Below are 22,941 nucleotides of genomic sequence, written 5' to 3'. Positions count from 1 at the left end.
TGGAAACAAATGCACATGAAACATCATCTTTTAGTGGAGAACATATATTAACTTATCCTCTTTTAAAAAACATAACCAGGAAACAGTGACCTTTCCAATACCTTCATGAGCTGCAGTTTTAGGAGAACATAATAAATGCCGCCAGATACCGCGGAACAGAAAACGTAAGGATTCGACAAATTAAACTTTGTAACACATGTCAAGGACACCCACAATGGACCTATGTATACAGTCGCTGCTGTTGGATTTTTTTTTTCCATCAAAATGTTGACATTCAGAATATTCAAGAAATATGACTGCCCTTTCAGACTTCAGATTTGGATTTATTTCCCGGTGACGCTGTGTTTATTTAGCCTTGTATTAATGTCGTGCATCAGAATTGGATTTCCCTGAAAATAGAATCTCTTACTTGACTTCTCGCTATCAAAATTCAGCACGAATCCCATTAAAAGAATGAAATGTTAGGCTAGGTTTGATGCACTAATAGCTCTTTATATGTAGAATTTTAGCAGCTAAAATCTTTTCTGCTGTGATTTCCTTCAGCCATTTTGTTTATGAGCCTGTATGAATTAATAAGCTACCAGGAGCTAGAAATTAAATTAGATTTCAAATTTAAGAAAATAGTAAAGAGGAGAACAGGCTTACCTATGTATTGGGAAAATGCTCAAATTCTGATGGTTTAGATAAAAGCCAGTTTCCTGTGGTAGAATTTACCCACATTCCAGCTCGTATGGCGTACACACAGGTCTATATTGGTTTTCCCAAGTGTTTATTTATGAGTGAGGGTCCCCCTGCCCCGCCCCACCATCAGACTCTTTCCAAGTCAAGCATGGGTATTTACTTTTAAATTCTCTTGTCTTCATGCTCCTACACCCACTTTCTCAGATTTCTAGATCTATAGAAAGGATGAAGGACATGCCAGCATGTGCCCACCTCACTGCTAAGATGCCTTATAGGGCATCCAGCTGACCAAGGGGAAAAGCAACTCAGTTTGCAAGTGACAGAGCAATGACAGGGCAGTGAATGTCTCCGGGTGCTTGGTACTCAGATATTTAGCTCAAAATATCAAGTAAAGTAAGCCATTTAATATTCCTTGGGAATGAACTGTTGTGTTGGCCAATAATGAACATGAAAATGATGCTTCTGAAAGTAGAGGATGCCAATCTTGCAAATCTATTTTCTTATCCTTAATGAGCATGAAGTGATTTTTTTTTTAGTCCATGGTCCTGCAAAACCAAAAGATTATGGCATACAATTATCTCGCTGTCAAAAATTATGCTTCTGTTGAAAATGAAGTCAACTTCCTTGAATATTTAGCCCTTCGTTTAATTGATCTCTTTTTAGATTTCACTTAAGCACACACCTCATTTTTAGGATGTTCAGAAGTCAAGATACAACAATAGACAAGTGTTTATCGGGGTCTGACATGAAGATGCCTGCCCCTGATAACAGCTACAAAGGGAGAGATGCTAACCACACGTGACTCTTGTCAGAGATGTGCTGCACCTGGTGAGAGATGAGGGCGAAGTGGGTCTAGACAAGCGCTCATCAGTCTCGGAAGGGTCTCAGGGTGAAGAAGGGTTCAAGAGAAGACGTGAAGGTCACAGGCTCCAAAGAGACTTAACGAGGTACACACTTTTCCTCTGCCTCTCTTTTCTCCCTCCTCCAGCTAATCTGTTCAAAAGTTTAGATCTCAAGCATCCCTTGACCAACTCCACTTGTCGACACCCTCTTCCACGTCATTGTCCAGCCACTGCCTTGCTCACCCGGACATTGTAGCCTCCTTCTAGCTGGGCTCCCCTCGTTCCACAAGTGATGCTCTCAAATGCAGTCACCAGGTGGCAGAGATGCAAAACTCCTCCTGCCATTCCCCATCTCAAACCTTGAAGGACTCCCCAGTATCTTTAGGGCAGGTCCCAGTGTCTTCGCCTGATACCCAGAGCCCTTCACACTTGGCCCTGGCCTCCTTCTAACTTCATCTTCAGCTTCACTGCCTCAACTCCCTGGCACTCAAGGGAGCATTGATGGTTTTTGGCTTCTCAAGAGCAAGATGCTCCTCTCTCTCTATTTCTGTCTCTATGTATCTCTCACTATCTGTCTCTCTATCTCTGTTTTTCACTGCTCTGTCTCCTGATTCTTTCTCTTCCCCTGGCCTTGCACACACTGTGCTCTCTGCCTAGAATACTGATCCTTTCCTCCTTGCCCGGTTATCTCCTATTCATCCACTAGATATCAGGTTAAATACTGCTTCCTCTGGGAAGCCTTCCTTGACCCTCTTTGAGACCATTAGAGTGTTTCTCATACTTTATTATAATTATTTTACTGTCTCCTTTGTGAGACTATGTACTAGAAACCTGTAATTTATGGACTTTGAGCCAAAGCCTGTCCACTGCTTATTTCTGTAAATAAAGTTGCATTGGGACACAGCCACGGCCATTTGTTGTCGTATTGTCTGTGGCTGCCTTTGCGCTACAATGTCAGAGGCGAGTAGGTGAGACATATGGCTCACAAATCCTAAAATATTTACTATCTGGCTACTAACAGAATACATTTGCTGACCCCCCGCTATAAACAATTAGGTCGGAGACCCTGGCACTACTGCAACTTCAGAACCTGGGATAGCATTGAGAACAGGCATTCAGTGGACATTTGTTGGATGCATGAATGTTGGGTACAGGGACAGAGAAGCACGGCACTGCAGGAAGTAGCAGAGACAACTGGCGTACCTGTGCAGAAGATTTGATGTGTAGAAGAATACTGAGCATTGGGTTTCTTATTGTGGCTCTTTTGTTGATGCTACTTCTGCCAGTTATCATGTCTGGACTATTTACTGCATGCGGCATGCAGTGCTAACAGGTTTATCTGGTCTCTATGGTCATATCCATTTTACAGAGAAATAAACCAAGTCTGAGAATATTGAAATGACTTGACCATGATCCCACAGTAGGAAGTAGTCCATGCAGACCCCGCTACTTTAATCTGTATGCCTCCAAGTGTACTAGCTCATCTGCCTATTTGGGAATTGTGTTTTCAGTTGCATTTCCTCTGGATGGGAAGCATATCTTCTCTTTGAGCGATTGGTTAGGTGTCCAGGTGAATGGTTGTTTTTGTAGGAAGTCAGGCTTCTGTACTGAAGTTGAATTTCCCATAAATTTCATGGCAGCCACAGGTATAAGATACATTTTCAAAATAGTTATATTTGAACTAAAAAAAATGTGAACCCAAGAATGCGACTGTTAAGAAAGAATTTTCTAAAATCAGGAACTGCATGGGAGGGAATGGTAAAAATCACCACAACCGAGCGACAGTTTCAATGGCAAAACAGAAACAAAAAACATGGGCAGCAAACTGAGAGGAGTTTTAACAGATCAGCACCATCAGGTTATCACCTGTGTTAAAGAATATGGTAGGCAGTGACTGGTTCCAGATGCCAGGGACACATTAGCTTCACCCTGGGTTATGAACAGCACAGGTATTTCAGCATCATGTCTGTGGTACCCAGTAGAATAAATATTGCATTTCATAGTGATATGCAGGATGGAGTGGCGTTTGGAGTGTGATTTTGGCCTTTTTATAGCTGCTAAGTTCTCAAAGTTGGAATTGCATTTTTATTCATTTGCCTTTAATACTGACATTATAAGTGACTCATAATTTTTTTGCCTGTTTTTGCTTAATGAGTTATTGACCCTAAAACTGATCCACAGACAGAGGAGGACTTGAATGTACAATAAAAAGTCAGAGAAAACTTACGTTTCCAAAATTTGATGAGCTAGTTGCAAAAAGATTGGGAAATGGCTTGTTTGGTTGAATGAAGAAGTTATCTGTCCAGATGGCAAAATTATATGGCCTTAGTGTCATGGCCAAAGTTAGAAGTGACTGAATTGAACACTTGAAGTAAAATCCTTAATTTATGTCTTGATATGTTTCTTTAAAAGTTTAACTATTTGAATCATTAATCAAAAACCTACAAACAAACAAAAAGCCCAGGATTAGATGATTCTACCAGTGAGTTCTAACAAACATTTAAAGGAGTCTTTCTCAAACTCTTCCAAAAATAAAAAAGAAAAGAATATTTTCTAATTTATTCTATGAGGCATCCATCATTACCCTGATATCAAAGTCAGTGGAAAACATAAAAAGAACAGAAAAATACAGACCAGTAAGCCTTGTGAATAAAGACACAAAAATCCTCACAAGACACTAGCAAACCAAAGCCAGTAGCATGTTAAAAGGAGTATACACCGCAACCAAGTGGGATTCCTTTCAGAAATGTGAGTGAGAGTGGCTCACCATACCAGAATCAATCAATGTAGTACAACAATTAATAGAATGAAGGAAGAAAAAATTATCTTAATACATTTGATGAAAAAAAAAAAAAAAGAAAGAAACGTTTGATGAAATCCAGTACCCTTTCAAGGTAAAAACAAAACAAAACAAAAAATCCAACAAATTAGGAACAAAGGGAACTTCCTCAAGATGATAAACAGATTAAGGAAAAACCTACTTACGAAAGACTGAAAGCTTTTACCCTAAGATTGAGAATAAAACAAGGATACTCACTTTCACCATCTTCTCAGCTTTGTACTAGAAGTTCTAGCTAGAGCAATTAAGCAAGAAAAAGAAATTTTTAAAAATCCAAATTGGAAAAGAAAAAGCAAAACTATCTCTATTCGTCGATGATATAATCAGTTGTATCTCTATACACTAGCAATAAACTGTCTGAAAAAGAAATTAAGAAAGCAATTCCATTTACAAGAGCATCAAAAATAATAAAATACTTAGCAATAACTTTGACCAAGGAGGTGAAAGACTTATACATTGAAAACTACAAAATTTTGCTGAAACAAACTTTAAAAGACTTAAATATATAGAAATGTACCCTGTGTTCATGGGATGGAAGACGTAATATTAAGATGGCAGTGCTTCCCAAAGAAATCTAGAGATTCATTTCAATCCCTATCAAGACTCCAGTGACTTTTTGTAAAATTGGAAAAGCTGAGTCTGTTATTCATAAGAAAATTCAAGAGACAGAATGTAGCCAGCTCTATCTTGAAATGGAAGAACAAAGTTGGACGACTTAAAATTTCTTATTTCAAAACTTACTATTTATGCTGCAGTCATCAAAACAGTGTGGCACTGGGTCAATGGAGTAGAATTGAGAGTATAGGGGGAAAAGCATACATCTGTGATCAGTTTTTTTAAAGAGAGTTCCAAGATAATTAATGGGGGAAGAATAATCTTTTCAACAAATGGTGCTGGGACAACTGGATTTCACATTCACGAAAGAATGAAGTTCTCAGGTACATACAAACATGAACTCAAAATGGTTCAGAGACATAAATCTAAGGGATAAAATATTGCTGAAAGAAAGCAAAGAAGTTCTTCATAAGTAGGAAGATGTCTTGTGTTCATGGGTTGGAAGACATACTATTGTTAAGATAGATTGTTAAACTTAGAAGAAAATGGGTACATTTTCATGACCTTGGATTTGGCGACAGTTGCTTGGATGTGACATCAAAAACATGAGCAAAAAATATAAAATAGTTACATTGAACTTAACCTCAAAGTCAGACCTTTCTGCATCAAAGGGCACTATTGAGAGTAAAAAGATAATCAAAAGATTGGGGAAAATTTACAAATCATGTATATGATGAGGGTCTAGTATCCAGAATACACAAGGAACATTTACAACTCAACAATAAAAAGACTAAATCCCCAATTAAAAAACTGGAAAAAGAGCTTGAATAAACATTGCTCCAAAGAAGATATACAGATGGTCAATCAGCACATGAGACATGCTCCACGTCAGCTGTCATTGGGGAATGCAAATCAAAACTACAATGAAATAATGCCACTTCATAGCCACTAGGGGTAGGGAGTGAATACTTAATGTGTATGGGATTTCCTTTTGGGGTGATGGAAAGTTCTGGAACTGTATAGTAGTCATGGTTGCACAACAGTATGAAGGTACTTAATGCCACTGTATTGTGCACATTAAAATGGTTAAAATGATCAATGTTATGTTTCGGTTATTTTACCACAAGAAGAAAACTGTCAGTTTCTCCTAGCAATAAAATCAACCTTTACTATGCAGCTTGGAGATTTTATTATATTTTAAATACCTATTTTTTTTCTAATTAGAAAAGCAATAATTTGTTTACTATTCAAGGTTTCAGACACACAAATGCACTAAGGGAAAAATAAAATATTCCTGTATTCCTATGATTAAAAAGTAGCCACAGTGGATTTTTTAATGTCAGTCCTTCTGGTTTTTGTTATCATGTACATATGGGTGTGTACACGCAAAGAGTTGTTCTTTTCATCTTTAACAAAACTGTTATTATGTAGTAGATAATGTTTTGTAATCTGCTTCCCCTCTTAGTATATCATGAGCATTTTCTCATTGTCATTTGGTGTTCTCCCACATCACATTAAATGGCTAGATCATACTCCACCTTACGGTTGTAACATCATTTATTTAGCCGATTTCTATTGTTGGATGGATCGTAACATTTCACAGTTGGAATAGTCTGTAGACATTATTGCATCCAACTTACTTCTTTCCTGAGCTTTATAGCTGCAAGCCTTAAACACATGGCACCCAAAGACCATTCAACATTTTGAAAATCGAGTTAATTTTTCACTTTGCAGCTGGATTTGAGTGTTGCATGGGCTTTGGATTCACCATTCAGGCACCTAAAAGATGGAACTAGTGGAGGAGAAGGTGGAGCGGGGAAGGAGCCAGGTGAAAATAGTGCCCACAGCATCGCAGTTTTATCCTGAGCGGTTTTGTTTTCCTGAAAAATAGGTACACAGACCACAGAATAGGCCCATTGAATCTGTTGATGTCAGTTCCGTCATGTAAGATGGATAATGCCTTGAGAAGCAGCTGCAGGGACTGTGTCTCCTAAGTTCAGGCAGCACGTGGACTCACCCACAGTTCACAGAACGGGGAGCATCCTGTCAGTTGGTCCTGCTGTGCCGAGCATCCCTTTTGTTTGCAGAGGCAGGGGAGCTGGGCAGGAGAAGCAGCTCCTCTCTCTGTCACTTCCATTGCTGGTGGCAACCAGAGACATTAGGACATCACCTACTGATGTCTTTAAACCCAGATGACTCAGATCAGGGTATATATAAATATGTTCATTCCTTGAGGTCTACAGGAAACATCACACATATTTTGGATGTTGGAAAATTAGTGAAGCAGTTATGTGTGTTTCCTAAAACATCCCCTCATGGTTGGCAAGGCTTTCTAAGTATAGCCATTAGCCCTTACATGTCACTAGGTCATTTCCTTCAGTGACTTCCTCTGTTGGCTTAGTTGGACATGGTATGGTGCACGTGAGGTCACATGAAACTGGGTAGATTAACTAGTTTAGCTTAGGTTTTAAGTTCTAATTAGATTGGTCTAAGAGGACCATTCCTAGACCATTTCTTTTCTATTGGGTTGAATGAATTTTGCTTACTGAGTTATAGAAACATTTTATACATCTCAGGCACTGATTCTATTCTTGTTATATGTGTTGCAAGTTTTTCCCATATCTTTTGCTTGCCATTCAGTGGTGTTTGTGGTGTGCAGAAATTTAAAAATTTTGTGTAACCAAATATGTCTCTTGCCTCCATGGTTTCTGCACTTTACGTTTTAGTCAGCAAGGCCTTCCCTCCCCAGCATCAGTGTTCCTGTTTAGTATTTCTTTGCTTACATAGTGCCCTCCTTCTGTTTAGGTCTCTTAACCACCTGAATTTGATGTGTGTGTGAGTCAGGGGGATGAGGAAGGCTATTTCAAGACCTCCGCTATAAAACCGTATGTTCTCCAACAACAGGTGGGTCCTCAGAATGCATTTTCCCTCCTTGGACATTAAGCGTAGAAGCAGGTCCTGCTGCTGACAAAGGTAGAGCTTCATTTCAAGTGAACTTCTATTGGTCTTACTCCTCATAGAGGCCAATGCAAAGGCTGGAAGCTTGTTTCAATGGCCTGACGGGCTTCTTTCTAAGGGAAGACGCTGTAAGGTCATTCACAGGTTTATAAAGTGCCTTCTCGTGGCTTGTGCTGCTTACAGAAGAATTTCTAATATGGCCCCAGCATATCTTTTTTTAAAAAAATTTTTTATGTATTTTTGGCTGCGTTGGGTCTTCGTTGCTGCGTGCGAGCTTTCTCTAGTTGCAGCGAGTGGGGGCTTCAGTGAAGCCCTTCATTGCGTGGGCTTCTCATTGCGGTGGCTTCTCTTGCTGCTGAGCACGGGCTCTAGGCACGTGGGCTCAGTAGTTGTGGCTCGCGGGCTCTAGAGCGCAGGCTCAGTATTTGTGGCGCACAGCCTTAGTTGCTCCGCGGCACGTGGAATCTTCCTGGACCAGGGCTCGAACCCGCGTCCCCTGCACTGGCAGGTGGATTCTTAACCACTGCGCCACCAGGGAAGCCCCTACCCCAGCATTTCTTGACCAACTTGATGAGCTTTCCGGAATGAATAGATACTTATATGCTGTAAGGTCAAAATCCCTACGTCCAAGTGATTCTCCTGAGAAAGCCTTCTTTTTTGTGCCTGGCCCAGGGATTTGCTCCTTATGTAAATGTTAGCAGGGAACAAGAGAACCATGGGTGGGTAAGGCCTGAAGCAGTGGGGCTTAGAAGCAAGTGGCAGCGCCCCTCCTTTGCAGGGAGGTGTGCGATCCAGGATCTCAGCGGCCCTGGCTCCACCCTTCCTCTCTCTTGATACTTTCCGTGCTGAGGGAGAGACAGCAAAAGGCTCACAGTCCAAACTTGCATCTGTCAGCTGGGACACCACATCCCTGTTTCTTTATTAAACCATAGACAACAGTCAAAGAACATCTTATAAACATGTCAGAGCCAGGTTAAGTTAACCAGAGAAGGGAAAAGGCACTGAGAGCTTGGAACACAGTGACAACTGGGTTATTCCGAAAGAACGCGACATCCTCATAGCCTGAACAGCTTACTTTTTCCCTTGCCTTGAATTTCTTCCACCAGCACCTCTTGGTGGAGGCATCACTCACAGAAACTCTGCCACTGTTTCAAGAGCACAGTACATAGGCAGTGTTAGCAAATGATAGCGGTGACTCAGGGACAGGCTGGACTGCCCAGCAGCAGGCTCTAGTTCACAGTGTCGAATGGGTTTGCCTTCCACGGCTTCAAGTCCCTTTGTGCAGCAGGGGGCTCGGGGCCCAATCTGCTTCAGTGTTTACAAAGCAGAGTCTCTGGCCCGGAAGCCTGCCCGGGAGACCCTTTCCGAGAGCCGAGCGAACTTCTACAACTTGTGTCACCAGCTGGCCGCGCAGGAGGCCTCTCTGCCAGGGGCCCTGGAGAAGCCTTTTGGCTGAGCTGGCAGGACGTGGTTCTGGGAGATAGTGACTGCCCCCGTTCCCCTCCCGTAGCCTAAGTGACCGAGGGATGCTCATTGCCTGGGCTTCGGACCAAACGCTTCCCCAGAGACAAGCTACACTACTTAGCACACTTGAAGCACAAACTAGCATAAGGGGTGAGGAAAATCCACGCAAAGGGCATTAGTAACAACAGTTACCTTCCACTTCGGACTCCCTGTCTACCGGGCCACGTGCTACAGCAGGTGTGTAATGGGCACTCTCCCCGTTCACCTTCAGAGGAGCCCTAGAAGGCCATGACTCTGTCATTGTCATGCCTACTTGATAGATGAGACTGAGGCTCAGAGAGGCCCAGTCACCTGCCCCTGCGTCACAAGAAGTGAAGGAGACAGGACCCCAACCAAGGCCACCTGACGCAGCCATAACACATAAGTCACTCAGACCTGTCTCGTGAATAAAGATGCTATTTAAAACGTTCCTAAAAAATAAAGCCAGTGAGAAAGCAGAAAGACCTCCTCCTGCCCCAGACTCCCCACCCATCTCTCTGTCTTCTCGCCAGCAGCCCAGACCCCATGGCAGCCAAATCAGGTTCCCTTTAGCAGAGCGCTGTGTCAGCTGCCGCCAAGCCCCGGGGAGCTGCGCTCTTATCCCTGCAACTGCTCTTGGTATAAAGCCCTAGCTGGTGAAGCTTATCCCGATCCATTACTCCTCAGTTATCTGGTTTCTTCTCCCGTAGGGTCTGACCCTCACCCTGTCCCCTTCTTCGCACTCAGCATTGCTGGCCACAGATTGGAAATCTAAACGTGTCCTATAATTTCCCTGCCAGTTGTCCAACTGGTGAAAGGGATGGCTGAGTAGGCCCTGCATATATATTGAAAAACCATGGACAAGTGTCAGTGACAGCCGCTCCTTTGCAAATGTGACTGGAATTTCCCTCCTCCTCCGCCTGGAGCCTCACTGGGTGGCGTGCTGTTTTCCTAATAACAAGTTAGAGAGAAAACGAGTGTGTGTGTGTGCAGCTTCCTGGTTGCTCGGATACAAAAGATGAAAACGTTCTGTTTGTGGTTTGAAAGTCTTTTTAAAGTTATCTGGCTTTCTTTCTTTTGCTCCCCAGCATACAGCCTACAGGTGCGGGGGAAATCCCAACCGAGGTTCCTACTCAGCCCTGGCATTCTTCGTGGAAAGGGTGCAGGCATTTCCTTCAGAAGGGTTAGGTGCTGATTTGCATGTACTTAGCGTATTGATTGCTCATTTCCAGTCAAAGGGCTGAACACCCAGCCTCCAGGGCTGCCCCTCCCCCTCCAGTCCCCCACCTCTCATCCGTGGAGACCAAGTGGAGTTTTTCGACTGGAAAACCAACGTGTATATTTGGAGGCTCCACTCTGAGGTGGGTTGTTCCTTCAGGGTGATGGTGAATACCGCGGACTGCAGGGACCTTCTGTCTTATTTTAGAAAACATAGTGATGAAGTGTCAGGAAAGCCCATTGTCTCAGTACCGTCTGCCATAACAGAATACCACAAACTGGGAGGCTTAAACGACAGAAATTTATTTCTCCCAGTTCTGGAGGCTGGAAGTCCAAGGTCAAGGTGCCGGCGGGGTTGGTTTCTGGTGAGGCAACCCTTCCTGGCTTCTAGGTGGCCATCTTCTCACCGTGTCCTCACGTGGCCTTTTCTCTGCGTGAGCATCCCGCTTCCTCTTCTTTAAGGACACCAGTCCTGTTGGATTAGGGCTCCACCCTTATGACCCCAATTAACCTTAATTACCTCCTGAAAGGCTCTGTCTCCAAACACAGTGACACTGGGGATTGCTTCAACCTATGAACCCTGAGGGGACACAGTTCAGTCCCCAGGACCCACGTTACTAGATTTTCAGTGCAATTTAAAAGCCAGGATGAACGTGTAGATTTCAGTGAGTTTCAATATTTCTTTTTCTTCCTGCAGTGGGAAGAGTGAGCCGTGTACTGAGAAAGCTCACGTTGCAAGAGGTAGAGGTGAGAAGTACCCGAAATCCCATCTCAGGTTCCCACATTTCCTTCCTGTTGTTTCCAAGGACGTGGGCATGTCCTTACCTGTTAAGGTGGCCACACGTCGCCCTGGGCCTTCGCTTAGGGAGCCGGCCTCCCCTGGCCCCTGGTTGATGTGTGTCAAGCTCACAGATTTGCTCCTGTTTCACCCAGATACGCAGAGGCCATGTGGTCGCTTCATCTGTTTGTTAATTTTTGTGTACAGCTGCCCCGACCTTACTCCGGGTGCCCTTGTCTGCTATATAGTGGTAATGTCCGGTCTCTTCATAAAAAGATTCAGGCCTTCAGATTTTTGTCACGTTCCTCTGATCCTCTCCAAGACAGAGATTGGGTGTAGACATGGAGTTTGCTGCATGTTTGTGGCAGAGGAGAGAAGGGGACCTTGGGTTACGAGGACGTTCCCGTGTGACCCCCTCTCCGCAGGGTCTCAGCATTGCCCCTCGTCACCTGCTGTCTCTGACGATGCCTTTGCCTTGCTCGGGACATGTCATCTCAAGGTGCTCCCACCACCAGCGGCCCCTCTGGAGGCGCGGACTCTCCCTTTCAGATGCCACTTTCCTTCTCAGAGAACCTCTCACTAGTCTGAGCCCCACGAGTGTGCTCGTTCTGCAACTTACCAGAGTGGGTGGCTTCAGGGACAAGGGGACCTTCCCCAGTCCTTCCAGTTACACTGTTCCCGCTTCGCTAAGGGATGGCGTCTGGGGGAAGGGGGGGCTCACCCGACCCCTGGAGAAGTGAAACTCCCTGACTCAACGTCTAAACTCTTACAGCTTCCCTTGACCCGCAGGCCTTTTCTGCACCCACAGCCTTTTGAAGTAGCTCAGCTGACTTGAAGAGGAGAGATTAAAAGTTGAATTTCTACCACTGTTCATTCGTTCTTGAGATTAAGGGAGGTAGCTCCTCAGCCTGCTTGCTCAAGGCGAGCTCTGGGAGTGGCATGTGAACAGCTTAGGTGATGTCTCAGAGGGGAGGGGAGTAGCCCCGTCTGCTCTCTTCCAGGTGTGGGGAGACTGATACAGAGAGCAGCCACCTCATTCCCACACCCTCATCCCTTCAGCCACGGGTCACAAGTCTGCAGCATCTCACTACAAATTTAGCAGGAAGGCAATGATCACACGTGATTAAAAAAAAAAAAAAAAAAAAAAACGATGAAAAGGAGAGAAAGAGAACTCAGATGCTGGAAGAAAAGCCAAACAGGAATGTGTTCCTCACACGATGAGTAGTGTTTGGGGGTGAGTTAGTCCACGCACGGCCATTCCTACACCTGCAGGGACCCGGCACCACAGCTTACTCCTTGGGTAAGGCAAGCAGTGCTGGGTTTGCTCTCATTTTCTGGGCTTCTGAACACATAGGTTTAGTTTGGATGTACGATAGCCAGGAGGGCGATTGCTCCGGATGGCAGTTTAAAGCAACAGCTCAAGAGATGGATGGAATACCTCATTCCCTCAGATTCTGCGAGACGTGCAGGGTGCAGGGAGCCTGCCTCCAGCTTGGGTCCAGAGGAGATTCAGCCGAGATGAGTCCTCTCATTGGCTGCTTGAATCCCAGCCTCCTTCATATGCATGTTAATTATCCAATTAGTTAATGCTCCCTTCTTGAGTTGAGTGGGCTCCTGGGAAAAAAAAATAGTAGGTGGAATCTCAAGGCTATAATAATGGCGTTCTACTCCTTGAGAAGCGTTTGATGGGTTTTGTTCCACAGAACTTAATTCAGTTTTGAATATGAATCAGGATGAAAACAAAACAAATCTAATAGCAATCAATAGAATTTCTCCATGGCGGATCTCAGGGTAATTTAAGATGAATTGCGCAAAGCAAGCTACATCAAACCAACAAGTGCTTCGTGCCTTTACGAGCAAGGTCTCACAAGGGGGTCCTGCAGGACAGACGTTCTTAGCTAGAGGCTCTAGGGGGTCCATGTAATGGGATTTGGAAATGGGATTCCAAGGCCAGCTGGTGTGTGCATTTTTTAGGGAAAATGATCAGTATTTTTTCCATTAGGTTCCTTACAGAAGGATCCAGTGGTCCTCACTATCTTAGGCTCCACAAAACGTTTAAAAGATGACTCAGAGAAGGATTAAAGACTACAGGAGAGATGGCACCAGATGTGGGTCTTGGAGATGCAAACCACTGTCATGTGTGCAAGGAAGGGGACCCTTGTCCACTAGTGGCAGGTGTGCTGGACACACCAGAGGAGTGAAAATGCAGGGACCCCAGAATCACTACCTATATGTGGACCCTGATTCTGACACCAGCTGTGTGACCTTAGGCAAGTGTCTCAACCTTTCTGTGCCTCGGCCTTCTTATCTGCAAAATGGGGATGGTAGTAGCGTGCATCTTACAGAGAAGCTTTGAAGACTGCGAAAATCCACATGGAGTTTTGCATAGACCCTGACACAGGAAGGATGATCAGTGGCCGCCGGTGCTTCCTGCCAGCACTAAAGGTACTGCTGCCTCTTTCCTTCTAGAGCCTGTACTTTCACGTTTCCAGTTTCTTCTGCACTCGTTAATGGGCGATGGCGTGTGTGGCAGAGTGCTTGGCACCACATGAGCAGAGTAGATATTCAAGGAATGTTAATTCAGGTCCATTTTTCTTTCCGTCAAACACAGCCTCCCAGTGCAAGAGCCATTTGGGATGCCTGGAGGAGCCCAGATTTCAAATCTGATGAAGGCTGCAGTTCTGTAAATTCCTCCCTCTTTTATGCTGATGGAAACTACTTATATGTGTTTTCATTGTCTCTCTCTCAAGAGATAAATTTTGTGGCCTGCCACTGAGTCTGCCTTCCAAAATGTAGCTTGGAGATTTTATTTGAGATAGAGATTTTATTTGAGATAAACTATCATGTGAATAAAGACAGATGCTATATTTTAATTGGGGAACATTCCATTCGAAACCTTTTTTTTTTTTTAATCAATATTACTGGTGCCGTCATTCAAAGGATATGGACATTTGGGGGAAATTTATGTCTGACTGTGACTGTGAACCTTTGCCAGCCCTGGGCAACATTGTCTTTCTCTCTGAAAGTGGCAGTAGCTACAGATGTAACATGATCCCAGATTGCAGTCCCCAGACTGAAAGTCTGCTTCAGCGCATCCCCAGGTCCCCTGTGGTGAGCCGCGGTGCTGTATCCTTATATGGGAGAGCCTCTGCCTCGGGATGACGTGTACTTAGCTGAGAAAAATAAAGGAGGTTCATTGGTTGATGTGTTGATGGTGTTGAACTTCACAGGGATGAGAAAACAGAGGCTGGCCACTGAGGCATCTGAGAGCCTTCTGTTTAATCTTGTCCCGTTTTGCAAACGACAGAGAGGAAGGTGAGCATGAAGGATGAGCTGAGGGTGGGTGTTGAAGGTACGTGAAATTGTGGTCACTTTGGGGGGTTTCCCACATTGAAACAGACTTGCCTTTTCTCATAACAGCAAAGGGGTCAGAAGTCCCGCCGCGTTATTTCTGGTCTGTATAGATCTTGGTGCTGCCATGTGATGAGCATTATCCCGTAGGATGAGATCGGCACCTTTGGGTTAGCGCCACACCAAAACACCATGAGAATCCAAGCACCCCTTGTCAGTGTATCCTGCAGATGTGCACGGTGACCCCACATGGAGTTGTGGGGCTGGATGATATCAACACACTCAGGAGAGAACACACCTAAACCACACCCTCCTGTACACTGTGTGATGTGCAGTAAGTCCGTCCACCCACCAGCTGTAATGTGAACAACTCCTGCCCACTGTGTGTGGGGGGGGGAGGGCGGCAGGGGCGGAGCACCCACAATGCACTTGAAATGATGCTTTTCCAGGAAAGTAGCAAAATGCATGACATCAGTGTCTCATCCCTTTCAGTGGCCTCTCCATTCTCCAGGGTAACGGGGGTAAACCAAGGCCTGCACAAGATCACACCAGAGGCGGTTTTATGTCTGGAAATGTTGCGTGCCTCTCTCTCCTCACCCAGGACCCTCCCAACAGACATCCACTCTGTGATTTGTCCAGACCTGCATTGTCCCCCAGTATGGCAGAAACTGACCCAGGATTCAAATTTTCTGGAATTCAATCTGTAAAATGGATTAATTTACACCTTATTAGAACATAAAAGCAAATTCAGGATCACCCATGGGTGGGGAGGGGCTTAGTAACAGAAGGAGAGACTTGGGCTGAAAATACACTTTGAAAAGTGGGGCTGTGTTAATAATAGATATGACAGTAAAGGAGAGGGCTCCATAAACAGGCATCACTGGCTCCATTCAGACCTGGGGCCAGCACTAGGGCCTGCTAAGGAACAAATATGACGTGAGCGTGAACTGCAAGGCACTTGTGATTAACGGGGGAGACGTGCAAACACCACAGGTGATGGGAGCTGGATCGTGTGAGCGAGGAAGCTGCCCATTTACACGTGTGGAGGTCGAGCCTCTCTGGTCAGAGAAGCAGGAAGGAAGGAGTGTGGGAACGTGGGCACCAAGAGAAGGTCGGAGGACGTTTCTGGGAGGCAGGAGGGTCCACAGTGTGTGATACGCGGAGGCACAGAGCATGATGCAGGTGGCAGGGGCTGCTGGGAGCAGAAGGGGTCCTGCTCCTTCAGAGACCAGCTTTGGGGGCAGTGGGCCTGCAGAATGTTCTGTAGGTTACAAGGCAGGGCCACCAATATAGAGTGGTGGCTCCTTTCTTTAAAACCATGGCCAGGTTCCTGATGGTGTTTCTTCATGGTGAGTGTCAATGGTAGAGACTCAGCTTTGCTGGATAGAATTAGGCTTCAAAGTGTGCCCATTTCCACTCCCCCGAGGGGCGGAGAGGGAAGGAAGGCTCTTCTTCTGGACATCTCCCTGTTTCTCCTTTTCTTTCTCCAAGGGCTTCTCTGAACTTTTTCTGAAAAGTCAGTGCTTCTCTCAAACAAAGCAGTGAGCCCCTGTGAGAACAGTTCTAGGAAAACAAACTTTCCAACCCGGCCCCACGTCTCCTCCTGTTCTCAAACCATGGCTCCTCAGAACTCGAATTTTGGTGTAGGAAGCAGAGGGGAGGGTCTGGTAATTAAAACCTCAGTCTTGTTTGCTGAGTGATGACTTTTGAGAGTCTCTGTAGTTCTGTGTAGCACAGTTAATTGTTACTATTCTTAAATATTGTGACTGAGCATCAAGGCCTGGAGAACAGGGCTGTCTCTCTTTGATGTGCAGTGAGGATGCTGGAGTTGTTTTTGCCAGCGCTGAAAATGCTGGGTGTCTCTGGATGTTATATTTGTCTTGGAAAAAGGCTCCTATGGAACCAGTACAAAGAGAATTTTTTACGCTTCTGTGAGGGGAGGCCAAAAACTGTATAAGAACAACAACAACAAATCCACCATCACATTTACTCCTTAGATTTACTGACAGCCCGTCACAATGAAATAAAACGTTGATGCTCACTTTATGGACTTATTAGCTGAAGGAAGGAGGCGCTTGCTTTGAATCACCGCCAATCCAAACACAGAATCTGACATCAGCGTGTGGAAGGCATCTATTGGGCCGTGCTGATTGCCTGCGCTGCATCGGTTTTCCTTCTTTCTTTCCCAACAGAGCCTCCATCCTGTGTTCGCCCCTCAGCCTTGAGGTCCTTGTGGCTCCAGGGAAGCTGGCCACCCTGCCTTCCCAGGGCTGGGCTGGGTGTGGAAGTGAACTTGGGTCAAACAGTGGCAGGCAGGCACGGGGGATTCTAGAGACAAAAAGCCACCTGAATTTTGGCACCGGGAGAGACACGTTCCCTCCCTTCTTTGGGATTGTGTTGCATGTTGGGCTTGGAGGTGCTCCTGCCATCTCGCTGGTGGAGATGGCCAGCCTGGGGGGCTGTGGGAACGGAACCAGCGTGGACACGTGAGTCCTCCTGCAGCTTGCTCTCCTGCTGGACTTCTAGGAAGATGAACCACATAATTCCCTTCATGTTTCAGCCACTTTGAGTTGGGCGGGGGGGCGTTATTTATCGCCAAGAGAATCCCATGGAGGAAGCTGAGAGCTTGAGAGAATGTTCTTATTATTCACATTAGAGCTGGGACCCAAGTGACCCAAAGGAGGCATGGTCAGCTGTGCTTGGCTTCTAAGACCTCCTTCTTGGGTGGCACCTTCTCCAGAAGGTGGCATCTCATGGCCGCCTGAGCATTCTCTCCATCTACCCAGGAGAACGGCCTCTGAGGACTGTGTTTCACTCCCCTTCTCCATCCCCCACATTGGAGCTCCTCCAGGTGGGTCCACAGAGAGTGGGAAGGATGGGGGCAGGGGCTGCTGCATCTCCTTGAGGTCTCAGAGCCCTAGTGACGATCGCAACAGCAGCACAGCCAAGGTGCCCCTTCCTGCTGCCCGCGAGCTCTGTGTGCCTGACGCCCTGCCCTGCAGAGCCATTCCCACCTCCCCGCACCATGTGCTCCTGACCCCCCCGTGTATGAACGAGGGTCCTGGGCGCACCTGGCTGCAGAGCGCCCTCATGCCTCCATCCTGATGCTGCTCTGCTCCCCTCTTCAGCCCCCGCGCCCGCCCGGCCAAGCGTGGGCAGCAGTGCCGAGGACTGGAGGTCTTGCCTCTGAGGTGGCTACCTCGGCCAGATGCAAGTCCGACTGTGGAAGGTTCTGTGATGTGAACGTATCCTGGGCTCAGCGGCTTCTTCAGTGTTATGAGAAATTTTTAATTATGCTTAATTGATGTCTTGTACGGTCAGCAGAGGGTAGGGCACCCAGGAAGTACCTGGGTGCTTTGGGAGAAACCCGGGTTGATGATTATAAGAATTGTGACAAGAGCTTCCTTTTAGATGGTTTTCCCCTGTGCCCTCAGAGTGATAAGTGCTCTCCCTCTCCCATCTCTCACTCCTCTTGTCAGCCCTCCAAAGGAGACATTATTATCTCCATTTGACAAGTCAAGGCACTAAAGATCAGAGGGGTTAAGTGACTGTCCAGGATCACACAGCTTGAACGTTGTAGGCCCCAGATTTGAACCCAGCTCTGTCTGAATGCCAGACCCACCCAGACCCTTCACCATTACACTGACCAGCTCCTGCACTCAAGGTCCTTTTTATAATTTGCTCATGTGGGTGAAGTGAGAGAGCCCAAAGGATCTAATTTACCTGGCACGTTAGGACCATACATGTTCAAAGCAGTCCCCCATGCCTCCAGCCACCTCCCGCCTCATCCTTACTCTGCCTGCTGAGATAGTCAGATGCCATTCTAAGGCTGGCAAAACTCTATTATTCTCCCCAGAAAGATGGACCTTAAAACACAGGATAGCCCCACACTCACTGGAGCTAGGGGGATTGTCGAAGAAATAAAACCTCCACATCAGGGAATCCAAACATGCAGACCACAGTCACAGTTCTGCCATTGCATAGTGATATTTTCATCATAATGTATTAATAAAATGCATTCAGATTCTAATCATTTCAAATGATGAATCTTTGCAAAATAAACAGATGTTACTCTTGCGCCATGAAAGAATACAGTGTTTCCTCATAAAATCACCTTAAGCTTAACCCTGACCCCACCTGCTTTAATTATGCATAACAGCAAGTCAGACTCCCTTGCAACGAGAAGGCATTCATTACCTATAATTCCTATTTTATAACTTTTTTGTTTGCTCTGTCCCAGAATTCATTCTGAAGAAATTCAACAGAATAAATGATCATTCCCCCGACCACCTGACTGCTGCTTTGAATATGTAATGTGGCTACACATGTATATTATTTATGAAGAATTGATTGCCGTAACATCTCAATATTCCTTTCATGCTCTGCGAATATGGACTTAATACATTTCTTGTGAAACCCCATGGCTGGCAGGGACGACGTGCCAATACGTTGAAGAGGCAGACGGGTTTATTGGTTTGGGCTGCGTGTCCTCGGTGAGGAAATCAGGGAATTCCTATGCAAAATCCACTCGTGTCTGCATCTCAGGAGCACGACGACCGCGTTAGCTTACAGGGCAGTCCTCGGTAAATAAGGGCCACGCAAGCCAGAAGTGGTTTCTAACCAGAAACACCAGCCTGTGTTTCTCTGAGGACCTTCTTGAGAGAGAAGCACGTGCCCTGTGGGGAGAACCAGGATGCAGCCTCTCTTCAGCTCGGGTGCTCCCAAGAGCCCAAGAGGGTGTGCTTTTGGGTCCCCCTGACACAGACATTGGAGCGAGGCCTTGCACCCATGGAGTTCACTTAGAAGGCGATTTCAGGCAGAATCAGTAGGGGTGTAGGGAAATGAGACGGGGCAGGTCCGCAGCCAACACGGGATGTGTTAGTTATCAAGAAGGTTATGACCATGGCTGACCCCTGCTGGGAGCTCTGGGACGCCCAGGGGCGAGGGAGTGGGGGCACATCCTCCAGCACCCCTTGTCACTGGCTTCATCGCTCAGCGTTCCCGGCTGGCCCAGCCAGACAACTCAGACTGGACCGTGGAGGGCTCGGGGGACAGTGTCTGTGGCAGCGTCGCTCCTTAGGGTTTACCAGACGCGGGTCCGCATCCCTCCCTGTGCACCTGGAGGCCTGGGAGTCCAGCTGAGGGGACTCGTGAGGGAAGCCCTGTCTGCTCCACTGTCGTGCCTGTGGATTCCAGGTGAAAAGCCTTGGCACGCAGGTGGGGAGGATGTGGAGCTCTGGGTCCTGGTGGCCCTGAGGACCAGAGCCACCTGTTGGGCCAACGAGAACCTTCAGAAGAGAACGCTGGTGCTGGGCGAGTGGGAGGCTGACCGACCTTGAGTAAGGAGGAGGAGGTGAAAGGCCGCGTGGGGAGCCGCGATAGAAACAGGAGGTGCAGCTGCATGGACAGAGCAGAGAGCCCCGGGCAGTCGGGGGGTTGGGGGCCGCCTGGTGTGAAGTCGCTGCTCCTGGGGGCCTGGGGGTGCTCGGGGCAGAGGGGCCCCAGGTGTCTCTGCCGTGATGCTCAACGTGCGGCCAGAGGGCCGCCAGCATCCACATCAGCTGGGAGTGGAGAGGAATGAGAATCCCTGGTCCAGCCTGGCCTCTGACTCAAAAGCTACCGTCCGACAAGATGCCCGTGCACAGCGATTCCTGTGCACGATGAGATTTGAGAGACTCAGATTCGAGCTCTCTGCTGGGCAGTCCCTTGGTCCCCCGTGGGTCTCTGGGGACTAAGAGGCGCCGACATGGCCTCATTTTTTCCCGGCACCCGGCTCTGCGTTGTCTCATTTCAGTCTCCATGTGAGGATGCTGGTGGGGAGCACCGTTGTCCTCCTTGTTCAGATTAGACCCCCAGGCTGCCCCCGACACACCACAGCCCGTGCATCTGGCCTGGACACAGGTCGGCTTTCCCTGGACCCCACACTCCCCAGGCCAGAGGGGCCGTGTGGCCTTCCCCGCCCTCCATCCCACGGGACGTCCAGAAGGTCCTGTCCAAAGACCAACCCCAGGCAGCAGAGTAGCCTGACTATGTCTTATTCAGATGATTCTAGGAAGGTTTCCAGACAAGGCAAAATATTTTGCTTGCTTTGAGCCCAAACTGAAGAAGATGGTGAAAGACAAAGTAACAGAGCTGGAGCCAAGATGTTGTGTTTTTTTTCAGCTGAATATTTTTCATCAGGCATCTGATGCTCTTTAAAGGTCAAATATTACTATTGTTCATTTCCTCCTCACATAGCTAATCAAGTATTGTGCATTTGCTTAAGGTCACAAGTGTTAGTTACTGATGAAAATAAAAATCTATTCTTGATTTTGTAAGAGGAAGGCGTGGTTCGAGTACACTCTTGTAGAAACAATTTTGCATTCAGGGCAAGCATGTTCTGCACAGATATGAATATGGGGAAATAATGGTGTTATCCCAGATAAGGGATCCCGAATCCAGTCTCTGACCACCGTGTGTGGGGCTCCTGCCCACCTGGGTGTTTCCTGTCTGCGCCTAGGACATTGGTACTTGCTGTTTCCTCTGCCAGGGACGCTTCTCCTGCAGTGTCAACCCACTTGCTCTCCTGCCCCCTTCCTGCCCCTGCCCAAAGGAGGCCTCCTCTCCGGGGGCCCTGCTGAGCACTGGGTGTAGGGTCGCACGGCCGGCATCGCTGCTTCTCTTCCAGACCACCCGTGTGTCACTTACCATGGGACATGGGGAATCTCTGTTTGTGGACTCGTTTGCTTGCCTGCTTGTTCACCTATTCTTTGTCTTCCCACTAGAGCCACGAGGGCAGGAATTTTCACCTCTTTTGTCCACTGCAGTTTTCCAGAGTCTGTCATATACAGAGCGCTTTGCTCTGTAAATACTTGTTGCCTGAATAAAAGCAGGCCTGGCGGAGAGGAGGTGGGTGAAGCCTCAATTTGAAGAACTAGTTTTGTAAGTTATAGAATTTTCTTCCTTTCTATAAAAAAGGAGCGTTCCCAATAAATAAACACGCAGACCACCTTCCCTAGTGGGGCCGGGTCTCCCTCGAGCCCCGGGACGTCGGGCAGGAGGCGCTGGGCTGGGGGCTGCCGGGGGCAGCAGGAGGTGGAAGCAGTGGGACTGAAATTAAGGTGGGTCTGAGTGTCTTCCTGATGACTGAGGACACTTGCTCAGGCATCACTCCCAGATTCAAAACCCCCTGTGTCCTTTGGTGTCTATTTTTATTGAAACCGTTGGGATCCCACTTCTGGGTGAACTCGTTAGTGTAAGGAGCCATCTCCTGGGCCTTGCCGGGGCCTTTCAGGTCAGTGGGCTGCAGAGTGTAAGGGGAGCTCTTTCAAGCCCTCTGTGAGCGAGGGCAGCTCCGGACGAGATAACGGCCACTCGTAATGACCCCAGGCTGGGGGGATTACGGATTGATGAGCAGGTTGTCAGCACATCACTCACCGAGGCAGCAGATGCTCATGAGGGGAATCTGAACTTGGCCAAGAACCAAGGGCGGCATCCTGGGAAGGAGGTGCTGGGGGTTGTGGTTTGAAAGAAGAAGCAGAGGACCACTAAGCCCACACTTACTTGCTGCTGGGGGCTCGGTCTCTGTCACAGCAGCTCCACGTGCCTGGAAGGCCCTCGGTGGTGGGGGGGGGCTCCTCCGTCTTCCCCATCCCCGCCCCACAACCGCCTTCACCGACGCAGGGCCCAGTCATTGAGGTGGGGGGGCACTGCTGGGTCCTGGAGTGACACCCTGGGACCTTGCCCCTGCGAGGGGCTCACGGCGTGACACTGTCCTGCTGATGTGCTCGCCCGCCCCTGCGCCGTCCCTCCGTCTTGGCTTCAGTTTCACTCTCATGTTCTCAAGTCGCCCTCCCTCTTCATTCTCTATCAGGACACCTTGTGCATTTCCTTCAAAGCTCTGACGTCAGGATCCCAGAGATGCCAGGGTCTGTGTGTTTCGGCTGGGCCGTTGCTTCCACGTGGCTGAGGCAGGGTCTGCCTGGTCTTCGTGATTCACCTGCCGAACCCACGGGCCAGCACCTGGGTGCTTTTCCATCTGTGTTGCTGAACAGGAGGGAGGAACGCACAGCCTCGCTGGCATGAGAGCCGAGAAATGGCACCCGTGATTGTTAAGGGAGCCTTCTGACCTCAGGAGGGATGCGTCTGGGGGCTGCAAATGTCCTGTCCCCGATCTGGGCTGGGTCCACGGGAGTGTGCTCAGCGGAGAGCTGATGCCTGTGCTTTTCTGCACGGCTGTTATGCTGGGAAAGCAAGTT

The sequence above is a fragment of the Lagenorhynchus albirostris genome, chromosome 15 (genome assembly GCF_949774975.1).
Source record: "Lagenorhynchus albirostris chromosome 15, mLagAlb1.1, whole genome shotgun sequence".
Classification (NCBI taxonomy): domain Eukaryota; kingdom Metazoa; phylum Chordata; class Mammalia; order Artiodactyla; family Delphinidae; genus Lagenorhynchus; species Lagenorhynchus albirostris.
The sequence above is the reverse complement of the archived record's forward strand: the minus strand, read 5'-3'. Positions refer to the sequence as shown.